Raw genomic sequence first — 17542 nt, 5'->3', positions numbered from 1 at the left:
TTCCATTAATGTCATGCCACATTCTGTTTATGCATCTATGAATCTAGGAGAGCTTAAAAATGATGGTGTCATTATTCAATTGGCTGATCTAATCTAATGCATATCGAAAGGAGTTTTGGAAGATGTTTTGGTGTAGGTAGACCATTTGATTTTTCCAGCAGATTTTTATGTGCTTAAGATAGAAGATTCAGCCCACTCTACATCATTGCCAATCTTACTTGGAAGACCTTTCATGAAAACAGCCCAAACCAAGATTGATGTGTCCAAGGAAGTGTTAACTATGGAGTTTGATGACAATATGATTAATTTTAATGTTTCTGAATCTGTTAAGTATCCTAATGATGTTCATTCTTGTTTTTCCATTAATATGATTGAAAATATAGGGCATGAACGTTCAGCACCTATCAAGAATGATGTATTTAGAACCACCATTGAAAAGGGAATTGGAGTAGATCACACGAGACAAGTCACTGCCCTCGCACCAAATCTGGCCAAGTGCAACATTCCTGAAACTTTCGAAGTAGTGTTTGTCCATGAGTTCTTATTGCAACACATAGGTAAGCCACCCCCTCAAATTTTAATTTCGTTTTCTACTAACATGTTGTTGATATCAATTATTCAGGCACCCACTGTAGAATTTAAACCATTACCGGATCATTTCAAGTATCACCTTCCATTCAAAGATCATCTCCATTCCGCTGGTCCTAGTGAGGATTAAATGGAGGTATCATTCAACTGGAAGACGTTAAAGCAAGCGCTTCTTGGGAGGCAACCCATGTATTCAAACAAAGAGACATTGGAATTTCCAGCTCATACAACCAGATTTGCTTTCTTTTACCCTTCTCTTTATTGTTTTTACTTTGCCATGATTGTCTTGCTTGCTAGTTGTCTTTTATTGCTTTCTTGTTTAAGTTTATTTTTGAAACATTGAGGACAATGTTTGGTTTAAGTGTGGGTGGGGTGGGGTAAACAGAATGCTTTTCATGACTTATCTTCGAATTTCACCACCTATCACTACTAATGTTGTTATTCACTATTTTAAAGTGTTTTATTGTGTGTCATATACAAAATTTGAAAAAAAATAAAATAAAAAAAGCTTGAGAAATAACCAAAAAGAGTCGTTTTTGTTGCTTGTTTGTATCTTAGGGTACCTTCCAACACAATGATGAGGATTTGGTTTTTAATTGCATGACTGTTAAAGAAGGTTACAAACATGGGTGGAAGTTTGATATGCTCTTTGGTTAATACTTAGTTGTTGTTGCCATTTACGAATTCACATGTAATCACAAAGAAAAAAAAATCAGTTTTTGTAACATGCTTGAAGGAAGAAACTCAAACTAACACTACAACCCTGTAAGACTTGAGCCTATTCCTTGTTTGGAGAGTTAATAATCTATGATATTCTTGTTTTCTAAAGTTGTTGCATGATCTCATTATTTCTTTGCTTGATTCTACTTAGAATGCTTTTTCATCATTTTAGTTCCAAATACTAGCACTCATGCTTGTTTCATTCAAGGCATAAAATTGATTGCATAACAAATAACAAGATGAAGTTGTTTAGTTACCACCATAGCCAAAAAGCCTTATCCCTTGCACATGTATTGTAGGTTTAACCCCTTTGAGCCTTATTTAGCCTATTTTCTTTGTTAGCCTGCATTATCCCTACCTAGCCTGGTATAGGAATATCCATACCCTAGTTCTTAAAGAATAGTGGAGCATGACTTGTTGGGAATTCCTTTTGATCAATGATTAGCAGAAAAACAAGTGTGGGGGAAGAATTTGTTCTTTTTAATCCGGTGAAGTAGTGCTTATCTTTTATGTTTCCAAATAAAAAAAGAAAAAGAAAAAGAAAAAAAGAAGAAGAAAAACGTTGAAAAAAGGAGAAAAGAAAAAGAATAAAAAAAAGAGGTTAAAAAGAAGTGAGAATGAGTTCATAAGTGTTGGTTGTTGAAGAAGGGTCCAAAAATGTGAATCTGACCTTAAAGTTGTACGAATCTCCCTTTTGTGTTTATAGTTGGGTGCTGCAATCAAAAGTTGAATTCTAAGTGTTGATTTCATTACTTTGCTTACTATTACTTTAAGAACCTTTGTTTATCCTTAACCTTTCTTTGTTAACCAAAACCTTAGCCCCATTATAACCCTTAGACTTTTATCTTGATTGTTATGTGATTCAATATGTGGAGTTTGAAATTGGTACGGGCATATGGAATCCCTGGTTCTCGCTTCTAAGTAGTGGCATTCTGTTCATGAGATCATATACATGTTTGTATTAATAAAATTCAGAAAGTGCCTTCTTTGTTATAACATATGTGATTGCTAGTCTACATGTTTACATCAATCTTCTCACGTATACTTAGCATATGGAATCCCTGGTTCTCGCTTCTAAGTAGTGGCATTCTGTTCATGAGATCATATACATGTTTGTATTAATAAAATTCAGAAAGTGCCTTCTTTGTTATAACATATGTGAGTGCTAGTCCACATGTTTACATCAATCTTCTCACATATACTTAGTATAGGGAGCGTAGCCAAAAAATCTATGTGAAAATAGAGAATATATCGGGTGAGGAATTGAGTGAATGCGAGCTAGTGAGTGGTTACTGCGGTTAAGTAGAAGCTCAAGAGTAAGGATGGCTAAAATCTATGTGAGTAGTGATTTTTAACATGTCATGTTTCATTGGAAATCTCTGAGGCAATTGTTGGAAGGTTTAGGTTTTGTTTTGTTTTCTTTTTTTTTGCTTGGGGACTAGCAAAAGCTAAGTGTGGGGGAATTTGATAGGAGCATATTTATGCGACTTTGTTATCTTATTTCTTTACATTTACTTAGTTAATTTCCATTTATTTTGGTAAGTTAAGTTATTTTCGTATTATTGTAGGTCCAGTTGGTAAAGATGACAATAAATAGCAAAATAGAGCAATTTGGAGCAGTTTTGGACTTGGATTGGATAGCAAGGGTGGATAGCATATGAGCTGGACGTTTTTGGTGTTTAAAAGGTGTTAGACATGTGCTAAAATCTGGAGAAATTAAAGTTGAGGCTTGGAAGGCAAGGAATTACATAAGAAAGAGGAATCCTAATTGGAGAGGAACATTATCTTATCCTATCCTATCTTATCTTATCTTATCTTATCTTATCATATCTTATCTTATCTTATCCTATCTTATCCAACATTATCTTATCTTATCTTATCTTATCTTATCTTATCTTCAGCTGCAAGAAGGAATCCTAATCACATTCCAACACTTTCTACCTGATTTTTAGAGTCCTAAAATAACTCAAAAACGCCAAAACCCTTTCCTCCTTGGATTCAGCCATTCCCCCTATATATATGAAATTCCTGTAGAGATTTAGGGTGCCATGCCTACCCTTCATCCATTTAAGTTGTTGGAATTTTTAGAGTTCTTTCTATCTTTGTTTTAAGTTTCAATGTTTATTTTAGATTGTTTTTCAGTTATGATGACTATGTGTAACTAAGTTTCTTTTTAGCTAGAGGTGAATTCGAAGCCATGATCATATGTTTTATATAAATTGATTACATCCAGTTATTGTTTCATAAAACATGAATTCGATTTACTAATCTGCTTTATAGAAAACTTATTCTTGTATGTTTATTAAGGGTGCACACTTAGTTTGCATGCAGGGATTTTATGCTAGAATATAAGGGAATTTCACCTAATCGTTATGAACTTATATTTGCAAGTAGTAAAAGTCACTAGTCATGATTGAGTTAAGTAAATTATTGGCAGGAGTATCATGCTTTTCTTAGTTACGAATGCTTTGTCAATGCTTATGATTTTCACATAACTTAATGATCTTTGAGATGTATCTCTATCATGCTTTTCATAGTTACGAAACTTGAGAAGAATAATTTGGTTGCGTCGCTGAGTCTAATTCAATGAACTTAGGCAAATTTGAGAGTTAATTAGTGTTGTTCATAGTTAATTTAGGGCATTGTCATTCATGGTTTATAGGAAGAATAGCTGGAAATCAATTTGTATGCATGTGTTTCATGTGTGGAGAAGAATCCTTTAGCTATCCTTTCATCCATATTTCATTCACAACTTAATTTACTTGCTACCCTTTACTTTTGTTTTCATTAAATTCGTCCAAAATCTCCCCTCTCATTGTTTTAATGTTAGTTTAGTTTAGTTTTCAATTTTATAAGTTTAATTTGTGTTGATTAGCATCCTTTCTAATCCCCGGAATAGAATGATCCCTACTTACTCGTACTACGATTGCATAATTTATAGGGTTTAATGTTTGTGTTAGTTTCTACCATATCAAGCCTGAGTGTGCTTCTTCCATGGCTTGATGAACTTCTTCCTAACCTAAGCATCTTCGAAGTACTCATTCAAAAGAGCATTGGTAGAGTGTTCTTTTGTAGTAGAGGAAGCGAGGTGCTCATCGATGTATTTTAGAGAGGTGTCTAGGATCATTCGAAAGCTTTGCATGCTCCAAGTAGTCGATCAACGGCTGTCTCCACTTTTCAATGTCGACTGGAATTACTGAAACGATGTTTGTATCATCTAGTAGCATTTCAGTGACTGGCGAGATCACCCATATTTGGCAAACTGGCACATCTGCAACTTCGTTTTCTCCTAGCACCATACTTGAGGCTAAGTTAGCGAGAGTGTCTGCCATTTGATTTCTTTTCTTGGCACATGTTCTAGCGTCACAGCTTTGAACTTTCGGAGAAGTTGAATTATGATAGGAGCATATTTATGCGACCTAGTTAGCTTGTTTTCTTGCATTTTCATAGCTAGTTTCTACTTATTATAGTGTTTTAAGCTATTTTTGTGTGTTTGTAGGTCCATATGACAAAGTTGGCAAGAAAGTGCAATTTGGAGCATTTTGAAGCAGTTTTGGGCACCAATTGGATAGCTTATGAATGGAGCAAGATGGATAGACAAATTTGAAGTTCAAGAGGCTAGGAATGTGCTCAAAAGATGAAGAAAATAAATCCAAGACAAAGAAGATAAGGAATCAGCTCAAAAGAATGAGATATTATCCAAAACCTTATCCAAACTTATCTTATCCAAACTAACCTTATCTTATCTTATCCTCCCCTAATTTGGTCTTATCCTATCTTATCTTATCTAAATCAGTTTGTGCCTTAATTCCAGCTATTTCTAAGGGATAATTATACAATTAAAACGCATCAAAATTGGTTTCTAGAAGCCTTATCCCTATCCTACTTTAGTGCCGCACCTATTATTTCTAGAAGACCTTTTTCTTAAGTTTTCTAGAATGCCCTACTCCTTGTCCTTAAAACCTGGCGCCTAATTCCTTTAGTGTTCTTTCTAGAAGCCGTGTATCCCTTATCCTTGTTAGCTTTGGTTTCTGATTGATTTAATCCATTCCACTTGGGTTTTGGTTACACAATCCCATTCCTGTGCTACCTTGTGCCATGGGTTTTTGCACTATAAATACATCCTCTCTGCCATATATCAAAACACCACCCTCTACCATATTTTTCTACACCATTCACCACACACACCTTATTGTGCCGCAGCTTTGCAAAGAGAAAAGAGAATGAGCCCTTTGCCGTGCCTTGTCATTCACATTGGATTGCTGGAGCGTTCTTAGGTGTTTTCTATCTTTTATTTTCAATGTTTAATTTAATGTTATCTTCAGTTTTTAAAGACATATGGAACTAATTTCTTTATAGTTGGAGGTGAATTCGAAGCCATGATTATATGCTTTATATGAATTGATTACATCCAGCTATTGTTTCTTGAGTCTTGAATGTGGTTGCCTTATCTGAGTTATCAAAACTTGTTTATGTGTGTTAATTGAGGGTCGACACTTAGTTTGCATGCATGAATTTGATGCTAGAGTATAAGGGAGTTTCACCTAATCGTTATGAACTTATATTCACAAGTAGTGAAGGTTGCTAGTCACGATTGTGTTAAGTAAATCTTTGGCAGGAGTATCATGCTTTTCATAGTTACGAATGCCTCGTCAACACTTATGATTTTCAAAGAACTTAATGACCTTTAATATGTTTTCTATCATGCTTTTCATAGTTAAGGGACTTGAGAAGGATAATTTGGTTGTGATGCTTAACCCGTCCAATTCAATGAAATAAGGAAAATCTGATGGTTAATTTATGCTGTCACGGTTAACTTGGGGTGCTGTCATTCATAGTCTAAAGGAATAATAACTGGAAATTGGTTTGTTTGCATATGTCATGTGTGGAGAATGGCCCTCTAACTAGCCTTTTACCCTTTTCAATTCACCAAATTTGTTTTTATAAAGTGTTTTATGCAAAGTTTCTGTTTTAAGTTTTAAATTCATCAAAAACAATCCCCATTTTAATTAAGTGTCTTAGATTAGTTAGAAAAGTGTTTAAATATGTCCAATTTAGTGTTTTGAGTCTTACTAGTCTTAAATTCGTCCAAATAACTCCTTAGAGTCTATTTTGAGTCTATTTGCTAGTATTGTGCTGTTTAGAGTCTTTTTAGTGTGTTTTCAGTTAGTTGAGTCATAATTTGTTTTCTTTTAATCTTTTGAGTCAAGTTAAGTTTTATTTTCGTCCAAATCACTTGTTAGGTCTAGAATTGAGTCTGTTTTATTGTTTGTTGTTGTTTTGAGTGTTTTGAGTCAGTTTTGGGTCTATAGAGTCTAGTTTAGTGTTTTTTAGTCTTATTTGTGTTGATTAACATCCCTAGTTAATCCCCAGTCTAGAATGATCCCTACTTACATCTTTACTACAATTTTCATCAATTGGGTTTAATTTGTGTGTCGAGTTAATTTTCACATCAAGTTACTAGCCAGAAGTATGGGACGAGATCATATTTCCTCACTTCATATTCAATCATGAGTTGATTGATTATGAGCTTGGAGTTGATATACACTTCTAGCGTTGTGATTTCCATGTTGACTGCCATTTGGAGTCCGATAATTAGTGCTTGGTATTCAGCGACGTTGTTGAAGCATAGCTCGCTTAGTCGGAAGGAATAGGGTAGTATTTGTCTTTGTGGTGACATGAATACTACTGCTACCCATCCTCCGTTTGCTCGTGTGGATCCGTCAAAGAACATTGTCCATGTCGGGAAGATGTCGATGTAGAACACCTCCTCGTCAGGCAAGTCATCTGAGATTTTCCAATCGGCTGAGATTGGATGATCGGCAAGGAAGTTTGCTAGCACTTGTTCCTTGATGGCTTTAGTTGGAACATAGATGATCTCGTATTGATTGAGAAGCAATGCCTATTTTGCTAGTCGCCTCGTCAAAACTGGCTTGGACATGACGTATTTGACTGGGTTAGCTTTGGCAACCAAGTGGATGGTGTAAGCATACATGTTGTGTCTGAGCTTTTGGACAATAAAGACTAAGGCAAGGCACATCTTCTCGATTAGGGTGTAGTTGAGCTTGACCCTAGTGAGGGTTCTACTTAGGTAGTAGAGTGCTCTTTCCTTTTGGTCTTCATTTTCTTGCACTAAGAGTGCTACAATGGAACCTTCTTGTGCAAGAATGTACAAGATAAACGGCTTTCCAGGCATGGGAGCTCTTAAGACATGTGGGCTTGCTAGGTACCTTTTTATGCTTTCGAAGGCATTGTGGCAGGCATCATCCCGTACAAATGGAATGTCCTTCTTCATGAGTCGACTGAAGGGTTAACAACATCCAACGAGGTTAAAGATGAAGCATCTGATGAAGGCGAGCCATCCTTCTAAACTTTTTAGCTCATGTAAATTCCTTGGCTCAGGCATGCTTTGAATGGCCTTAATCTTTGATTGGTGTACTTTAATGCCATGGTGCTTGACAATGAAGCCGAGGAACTTCCCAGAGGTGACACCAAATGCACACTTCAACGGTTTCATTTGAGGTTGTAGTGTCGTAGTTTGTCGAATACCATTTGTAAATCCTTCAAGTCATCGGATTTTTTCTTGGTCATGACAACTACATTGTCTATGTAACTCTCTATGTTTTTGTGTAGCCTGCCGTTGAAGATCTTCTGCATGGTGTATTTTTACGTAGCTCCAGCATTCTTCAGACCAAAGGGCATTACCTTGTAGCAGTAGATACCTTTCAGAGTGCAGAAGGCCGTTAATTGCTCGTCTTCGAAAGCCATGCAAATTTGATTGTACCTAGAGTAGCCGTCCATGAATGATAGGGTCTTGTGGCTAGTGGTTGTGTCCACCATAATTTCGATGATTGGCAAAGGAAAGTTGTCCTTTGGGAAAACATCGTTGAGTTCGCAGAAATCTATGCAAACACGTATTTGTCCAAATTTCTTAAGGCCAATGATGATGTTGGAGATCCATTTATGATATTGCACCTCTCGAATGAAGCCTGCTTCGATCAACTTGTCAATCTCGACCTCAATTTATGGGATGAGCTCAGATTGATAATGTCTTTGAGTTTGATTTATCGATCGCATTCCAAGCTTGATTGTCAGACGATGCACAACAATGGTAGGGTTAAGGCTAGGCATTGCCTTGTAGTTCCAAGCAAAGACTTCTTTGTATTCCAAGAGCAGTTGGTAGTACTCCTCGATCTCATCTGCGCTTAGTAGTGCACTTATGAAGATAGGTTTTAACTCATCGCTTATGCCTAGGTTGAGCTTCTTGAGATCATCAACCGTGGCTTACCCCCTGTCTTCGAGTTATGATGGCACAACAATGACATCCTTCTTAGGAACTTCGTCTTCCTTGTCTTCTTGGATCGTGATGTGGAAAACATCTTGGATCTCCTCTTCAGTGTCGTCCACTTGGGCTTGTTAGCGTGAAGATTGACCAGTGTGGATGATGATGCGCTTCTTTACCTTTAGTTGTCCTTTTGTGTCCACTTCTAAGGTTGTTTGGCGCTTCATCCTTGAAGGAATCGAGCTGCGAATGTCTTATCTTTCTGCTAGACCGTCGAGATTTTCTTCCTTTGGCATTTTCTGCCTCTTCCCAGAAATCTTCTTCATATCTACAAGTCTTTCCAAGGCAGACCGTCGCAGATGAGAGACAGCCTTGTTGCGTTGTTTCTTAGGTTTTGACAACCTTTCGAAGACAAAGCTTTAGGGTGTTGGCATGTTAAGCCATTTGAAGGCGGAAGTTCATTCTTGACCTCCAATGTGATCAAGTGCCGAAATTCTAGGTTTTGAACGATTCAACCTATCGAAGACTGATGTTCGAGGGGCAGGTTTAAGCTCCTCTTGATTTTGTTCAATGCTTAAGCTGATGTGTTGAGCGCTAGCGTTTTTCGCTTTTCTTGAAATCTTCATGTGTGTATTTAGTGTGAAGCCAAGTCCAGCTTTGTTGTTGTCAACTCTGTAACCATGCTCTTTCAATCTCTTTTGAGTCTCGGTGAGTTCACGTTCTTTGTCGTTGACAATGTTTGCATTCTTCTTTCCAAGATTTGAAGAGGAAGTGAAATTGTACCCAACTTTTGACATGAGTTTGTAGGCGTTTGGGTCGAAGCCTTCTTCGGTCCTCTTGGTTGGAAGAAAGCTTGGTTCCATCCCTTTTGGCAGGGGTTGTACGAAGCCTTACGGTGGCTTTGAGATTTTATAATCGCCTAGCTGTGTCAGAGGTAAAACCACATTTGCCTTGAGCAGCTTTATGCCGTCCTTGTGCAGTTATGTGTTGGCTTTGCTTGTTTCGAATGGGGATTGCCCACTCTTTCTTCTTGACATCAAGCTGTATCGGAAGACAGGTGTGTTTGATCCTTTTAAGGGCGTCATATTCCCTTTAGATGTTGTAGGCTTAGTAGGCTCATCGTCATTTTTTCTTGAAGATGGCATGGCTTCCTTTTTCTTCTCTTTGGGCACGGCTTGCCACTCCTTATTTTTAAGTATGGCTTTGCCTGTGGACTTGATCTTTTTTGGACAAGCTTCAGGCATCGTATCTTTATAGAACTTGGTGTCCACGAAGTGTGATTTGGATTCGGTGAATGGCTTGGTGTCGCCTTGTATCACCAATGCTATCTTTTTCCAACAGTGTTATCTACAACGTATTTAGGATACGCTTTGCTTTTAATGATTCTTATACTTGGAAATAACAAGTGGGGTATTGCAGGATACTCTTAATGGAAAGTCACCTATCTTGAGTGAGGAATGGGGCCGTTTCTGTGAGAATTTTTTAAAGGCTTAGTTCTCTAAAAGCACTCATAAGGAACCAAGAATTGTTCAGGGCCAAAATGAACACAACCGAGCAACCACGGGGTGTCTGGAAGGGAATTGTGTGATTACTATTGTCTTGGTTTACACAAACGGTTGAGCAATTCAAGACATCGCGTTCACTTATTAGCCAAGTAAATCCGTAGTAATTCACTGCAGAAGGTTCAAATCCAAAAGCCACATATCCTGACACAGTACTTTTCCTACTGAATTCTCTCTAGTGTCTGCATTGTCATTTGCATGGTATTGAGTCAATTTCCATTCATCTGGGGGATTGTTGGAAAATTTAATAATAATATTATTATATTAAATTTATGAATTGAATGGAAATTAGAAGTGGAGCCTTTAGGTAGAAAGATATGTCTACTTAAATGAAGTGTTGCAACTTTTGACTCTTCATGAATAGTCACATGCTTTCCAAAGAGGTATCTCACATTCTATAAATAGGGAAGCCCCTATAATCACTAAATAACTTTTCATCATACATATATATAGTGCATTAAATATTAGAGAGTCTCATTGAGTTCATATGAGAGAGTTTTCAACATAATCGGGGTTCATGGAGCCTTGTAATTTGGAGTGCTACTTTTACAAGGACGTGGTCGTTGTATCCTGGGAAACATGCACTGATAAACCATGAGCACCATAGTGAGGCATAAACTTGTCTTAAGGACAAAGTGTCAAACACTTGCCTCGACCATATTTTCTAGATTTTTCTAATCCATTATATCATGTTCATTTAACATTGGTTACTCGTGTGCATGCATGATTGTGATATATAATTTCATGAATTATTTCTTGATTTTCTATGTGATTTATTATAGCAATTAGACCCAATTTTTCCAATATATGCATTACATGAGAACTCAACACCAACAAAATCCCCTCTCTTGTAGTTGAACAAGCTAAACATGTGGATCAATTCAATTTGGTGATGCACAGAGGACAATTACGAAGAAGGATTTTTCAAGGACCACCCGCCAACGTGTGAGTGGGAGACTCCCATCTCTAGCGTGGGGGACTGATGACCCAAGCATTGCTCTTATTAACAATATGAAAGTGTAAAAAGTTAATGGAGTGCAGACCTAATTGATAGAAATACAAACTTGGTTGATATTACAATTGTCAGGTAAGAGCTCAACAGGGAGAAATTTTTTATTGTATCCAGAACATAAGCTGGTGCACCAAGTGTCATAATAAAATTGGAGGAGACACTAAAAGTATATCCTTTTTTTCCACTTGTATTTCCACACCTCGTATATCGGTTGGTGTTACAGATCCATGAAATAATCACTCATCAGCAAGGTTATCAAATTGATCTCCAGAAGGTGAAGTGAAAGTTAAGAACCATGATTGGGAATTGTTTGATCCTTTTCTCCAAGGAAGAGGAGAAACATAATCAACTTGAATTCGGGATAGCTATTTGAAATCTTAGTGAGGGATTCACTTGGAAAAACAGTAGGGATATGCAAGAACAAACAAATTTTTATTGGAAACATTCCTCTAATGAATTCTCTGGGAACTTATAATATATAACAATCATATATTATCCAACAACAACAACAACAAAGCCTTTTCCCACTAAGTGGGGTCGGCTATATGAATCCTAGAACGCCATTGCGCTCGGTTTTGTGTCATGTCCTCCGTTAGATCAAAGTACTCTAAATCTTTTCTTAGGGTCTCTTCCAAAGTTTTCCTAGGTCTTCCTCTACCCCTTCGGCCCTGAACCTCTGTCCCGTAGTCACATCTTCGAACCGGAGCGTCAGTAGGCCTTCTTTGCACATGTCCAAACCACCGTAACCGATTTTCTCTCATCTTTCCTTCAATTTCGACTACTCTTACTTTACCTCGAATATCCTCATTCCTAATCTTATCCTTTCTCTTGTGCCCACACATCCAACGAAGCATCCTTATCTCCGCTACACCCATTTTGTGTACGTGATGATGCTTCACTGCCCAACATTATGTGCCATACAGCATCGTCGGCCTTATTGCCGTCCTATAAAATTTTCCCTTGAGCTTCAGTGGCCTACGACGGTCACACAACACGCCGGATGCACTATTCCACTTCATCCATCCAGCTTGTATTCTATGGTTGAGATCTCCATCTAATTCTCCGTTCTTTTGCAAGATAGATCCTAAGTAGCGAAAACGGTCACTCTTTGGTATTTCCTGATCTCCGATCCTCACCCCTAACTCATTTTGGCCTCCATTTGCACTGAACTTGCACTCCATATATTCTGTCTTTGATCGGCTTAGGTGAAGACCTTTAGATTCCAACACTTCTCTCCAAAGGTTAAGCTTCGCATTTACCCCTTCCTGAGTTTCATCTATCAACACTATATCGTTTGTGAAAAGCATACACCACGGAATATCATCTTGAATATGTCATGTTAACTCATCCATTACCAACGCAAAAAGGTAAGGACTTAAGGATTGTTGATGCACAAAATCAATGAGGACTTTGGTACAACAGAAAGTATTAAGTTTGTGATCTTCGCTAGATTGCTCCGGTCATTAGTGTGGATAAGTATGTAAATGGATAGAGACAGGAAAGCAAACACAAGATGTACGTGGTTCACCCAGATTGGCTACGTCCACAGAGTAGAGGAGTTCTTATTAATTGTGAAGGGTTTACACACGTACATAGGTTCAAGCTCTCATTTAGTGAGTACAAGTGAAAGATTTAGTACAAATGACATTAGGAAATATTGTGGGAGAATGATCTCGTAATCACGAAACTTCTAAGTACCAAAGTGTGGTATCGTTTTCACTTGCCTTATCTGTCTCATAGGTAGATGTGGCATCTTCTCTGGAAGTACTCTTCCTCCATCCAGGGGTGGTATCTTTAACTGGTGGAGATGCACAAGGTAATGTATCAATTTCACTTGAAGCTTACTTGTAGTTTCAGGCTTGGTCAAGCGCGATACAAACCATGTAGTAATAGTCCCCCAAGTCGCCGAGTTAGGGGATCTGCTGAAAGATGTGACAGACAAGGTAAGTAATCAGAGCTCCAAGCAATCAGTCCCAGATCAGAAGTTTGATTTCGAGTTCCGGCTGATTGTTCTCATTCTCCCTATCTTGCAGGCAGCATGAAGGATAAAGAGAAGAAAAAGGAGAAGAGATGATATGAGATACTTTTGCTTTTGAAGAAGTAACTTTCCACAGGCTTATTCTTGAACTGGACTGGAGGGTTTTCTGGTTTCCTCCAGAGTATAAGGCCGACTGAAGAATTTGAGGGTCAAAACAAGTCCATCAAATCTAGAGTACGTTCGACCCTGCTGATATGGGATACTTTTGCTGTTGACAAAGTAGTGGATGTATCGGCACGTGTTCCGTTATGCTTGTCTCCACATGCTTCCTTGTATCCTTCTCACTTGCCCTATCTATTCTTCAGGCAGATGTGGTATCTTCTCTGGAAGCATAAGATGTTGAAGATGAGTACTCGAGAGTAATGCCAGGTAAGTAATTAGGTAAGGGGTTCCAGGCAGTCAGTTCCTGACTGGAAGCTTGATTCTAAGTGCTGACTTATTGCTCTCTTTCTCCTTGTCTTACAGGTAAGAACAAGGCCAAAGGAAAGGACAGGGAAAAAGCATGATATGGGATACTCTTGCTTTTAACCCTGATGATATGAGATATTCTTGCTCTGGTGTAGCTTGTTTGCAGAGGTATTATCGGGGGGAAAAAAGCTGAGTATTTTGAGAGGCTTCGTTGGGAGTGCCCTCTCAGATATGAGGAAGGGTTAAGCATTTTTACAGGTCTGCCTGTCCATTGAGGATGGAGGTCGACATATATAGGAGTCTCCCTAACAAGTAGTAATGTTATTCCTTTACCCTACTTGGTCATAGCACGGTAGTGGGAGCTGCCAGCTTCACGTGTTTTAACTCTGTCAAAGCACTTTGAAAAGGTGGTCTGTGGTATCTGGAAAGCTGATGTTGCGTGTGAAGATTACAGACAAGCTTTATCCAAGGAGATCTGGCTCTCGAAGTTGAGAAAGCGGTGCCTCTTCGGTTTTCGAACAAGCAATCTTGTCGGGGATCTGGCTCTCGAGATTCGGAGAATGGTGCCTCTTCGATTTTTGAGAAAGCAATCCTGCTGGGAGTCTGGCTCTCGAGATTCAGAGAGCGGTGTCTCTTCGATTTTTAAGAAAGTAATCATATTGGGAGTCTGGCTCTCGAGATTCGAAAGGCGGTGCCTCTTCGATTTTGGAGCAAGCAATCTTGTTGGGAGTGTTTTCTCGAATGTGAGTAAAGGTTGGGCATGTTTGCTAGTCTACCTTGCCACGGAGCACAGAGGTTGACACACAGGGACTTTCCAATTATCCATCAGTGGTGCTATTCCTTTACCCTTGTGGGTATTAATAGGTAGCTAGACCTTCAAAATTTATGTGTCTAAACTTTGTTAGTGCTGTTTCTTTGCTATTCTTTTACCCTTTTTGGTCATAGCGATGTAGTGGGAGCTGCAAGCTTCACGTGTCTAAACTTTGTCAGAGATCTTTGGCAAAGTTATCTGTGGTACCCATGAGCTGATGTTGCATGTGGAAAGTGGATGATTAAACAGTAAGATTCACGTGCTTTCCACTTCACCAGAAATCTTCGACAGAATGCCCGTAATTTCCGCAAAGCTGAGTGTGCATGTGACAGGTGCTGACAAGGCTGAAAAAGCAGGTTCCTCTTCGATTTCTGAGATCGGCCCTCATGGTCTCTAAGCAGCCCAGCTTTTGAGAAAGCAAGCGCCTCTTCGATTTCTGAGATCGGTCTTCGTGGTCTTTGAGCAGCCCATCTTTTAAGAAAGCAAACGCCTCTTCGATTTCTGAGATCACCTCTCGTAGTCTCTGAGCAGTCCAGCTTTTGAGAAAGCAAACGCCTCTTCGATTTCTGAGCAGGCGCCTCTTCGATTTCTGAAGCTCCGTCGAGTGCAGATTTTTATAGAGGCTGGCATTAAGTTCCAAAGCGCACTTGAATCTCCACCAGTAGAAGCTCCCTTCTTACACTTCTAAGATGTCTGGCCCCTCCGAAAATGTCTGGCCCCTTCGACCGTCATTTTGACTTGAACCTTGTTGAAGAGGCAGCCATGCCTTCTCCAAACAACATATGGCGCCCATCCTTCTTATCCCCTACTGGTCCTCTTATCGTTGGGGATTCCGTGATGAAGAATGATATGACCGCTGCGGTGGTGGCCATAAACCTTCTCACTCCCCGAGATAACAGACTACTTTCCAAACAGTCTAATGAGTTAGCTGTTAAGGATTCTCTGGCTCTCAGTGTTCAGTGTGCATGTTATGTGTCTAATATGGCCCAACGCCTATTTGCTCGAACCCGCCAAGTTGAATCATTGGCGGCTGAAGTGATGAGTCTCAAACAGGAGATTAGATGGCTCAAGCATGAGAATAAACAGTTGCACCGGCTCGCACATGACTATGCTACAAACATGAAGAGGAAGCTTGACCAGATGAAGGAATCTGATGATCAGATTTTACTTGATCATCAGAGGTTTGTGGGTTTGTTCCAAAGGCATTTATTACCTTCGTCTTCTGGGGCTGTACTGAGTAATGAAACTCCAAATGATCAACCTCTTATGCCTCCTCCTTCTAGGGTTCTGTCTAGTACTGAGGCTCCGAATGATCCCCCTCCAGTGCCTTCTCTTTCTGGGGCTCTACCGACTGCTGAGACTTCTCCTAAGCAACCTTTGTGAAGGCTCCCTCTTGTTTGTAAGAAAACTATCAATAAAAATCATTTTCCAACTGGAATTTAAGAAGAAAAAATGGAAACAAAAAAGAAAAAAGGAAAGAAGGGTGGCTTACCCAATCAGGAGCTCTGAGGAAACCGAGTCCACCAGCATTCGCAACAGCAGTAACAAGCTCCGGTCCTGAAATATCAGCTCCCAGCGGTGCTTGAACTATTCCGTACTCAAAACCCAATATTCCACGCCAACCCATTCTACTCTCTCAAATCTCTCACTAACTGGGAACTGCTCTAATATCTCCAGTGGGTTTCTAGTTTACTTAAAGTTATGATGATTACTAGGGATCCATGCATTTAAGGATTATATATTTTATTTGTAATGTTTTATAGTGGGGAGACGGCTGTTGGTGCTGAGTGCTAAAGCATGAACGTGGACATTGTTCGTCTGTTTTGTAGCAGGATTGTTGTTTCTAGATTCTACACGTAAGCTAAAAACTAATGCACCCCTTTGGTTTGTTTATTTTCCAGATAACGCAAGGGAGGACGTCAATTTTCAGTGAAGGATATGTATGACAAAAGTGTGTTGGTATTGTGGCGTTTCGTGTAAGTGTTATAAATGGATAAGTTTTTCTCCAATTCCATTTTTTAGGTTTTCACAATAATTTTAGACTGATTAACACTCATCACACTAATTTTATGACTCTCAAAATTCTCTAGTATATATTACCTTCAAGATAACTTTATTTCTTGTAATAAATTTTGTGGGGAATTCAGGACGAAATAGATTGAAGCACTTCTATGCACTGCTGCTCCTTATATAATGAACATTGACGGGGAGTTCTAAAGTTGTGGTGTGTTAGCAGCGTGCATAGAGACCTCAAACTTATACGGTCAACAGGCCCTAAAATCCTACTCACTAACGGATTCTAAAAACCCTAGTGAGCCTATTACTAGAATACTAAAACCCATAGAATTGTCTTCCACGCAGGAACCTCTTAACCAATAAGAATTAGTCTGTATTTCACTCTTCCTTGAGGCTCAAGAAATAGCTAATTAATTAAAACTCTTAACACTAGTTCAATCTGGTTACAACTATGTAAACCAATTAGGTTATGAAAACCAATTAGGTTGGACTTTAATATTTGACTCTGACATATATATTGATTAGATGTATACTCTCTACGGTCTAGTTTTGTTTGTAGAGTTGTATTTATATATGTTATACTTGGAAGTCATTAATACATGTGAAAAATTTGGGGAATATAATAAAAACCGAATAGACAAATAAAATCATTTTTATTAATAAAAGATGGCTTCAAAGTTTAGCTCATCTCAATTTTACATCCAGTTTTCCGTGCATGAAAACAATAATGCCCAATAATTAAATCCTAAATAAACTGCAATTGTATAAAATCGACCCTTTTTGGAATATATTTGCCCTATAACTCACAGACTAACCTCGTATTTGTATGGAGTAAGCTACTTTCTTTCTTTTTCTATTTTTTTTATAAAAAAAATTTAGAAGAATCTCGACGATACGAGAGAAATTAAATTAAATCAGAAAGAGAAGCTACACTTAATTAGGGTCGTAATATAAGAAGAAATAATAAAGTAAAATGTACAAGAAAAGGGAGAGACATAAACCTAACCCCCTTTAAAAAACAAAAAAAAACTACAAGGGGTGGGGGGGGTGATTTGGAGGTCAAGCCTAAACCCCTTTAAAGAAAAAGCTAAAAGGTCTAAACCTA

The 17542-nt window shown here is 38.5% G+C and overlaps 1 long non-coding RNA gene across 1 annotated transcript in view; it reads left to right on the top strand.

The window, feature by feature from the left end:
* Nucleotides 1-17542, top strand: part of LOC139196631 (uncharacterized) — a 91166-nt gene that overhangs the window by 28245 nt on the left and 45379 nt on the right. The window lies entirely within an intron of this gene.

This window comes from Malus domestica, chromosome 05 (genome assembly GCF_042453785.1).
Source record: "Malus domestica chromosome 05, GDT2T_hap1".
In the NCBI taxonomy this organism is placed as follows: Eukaryota; Viridiplantae; Streptophyta; class Magnoliopsida; order Rosales; family Rosaceae; genus Malus; species Malus domestica.
Note: the sequence above shows the minus strand (reverse complement) of the source record. Positions and strands in the feature narration are given on the sequence as shown.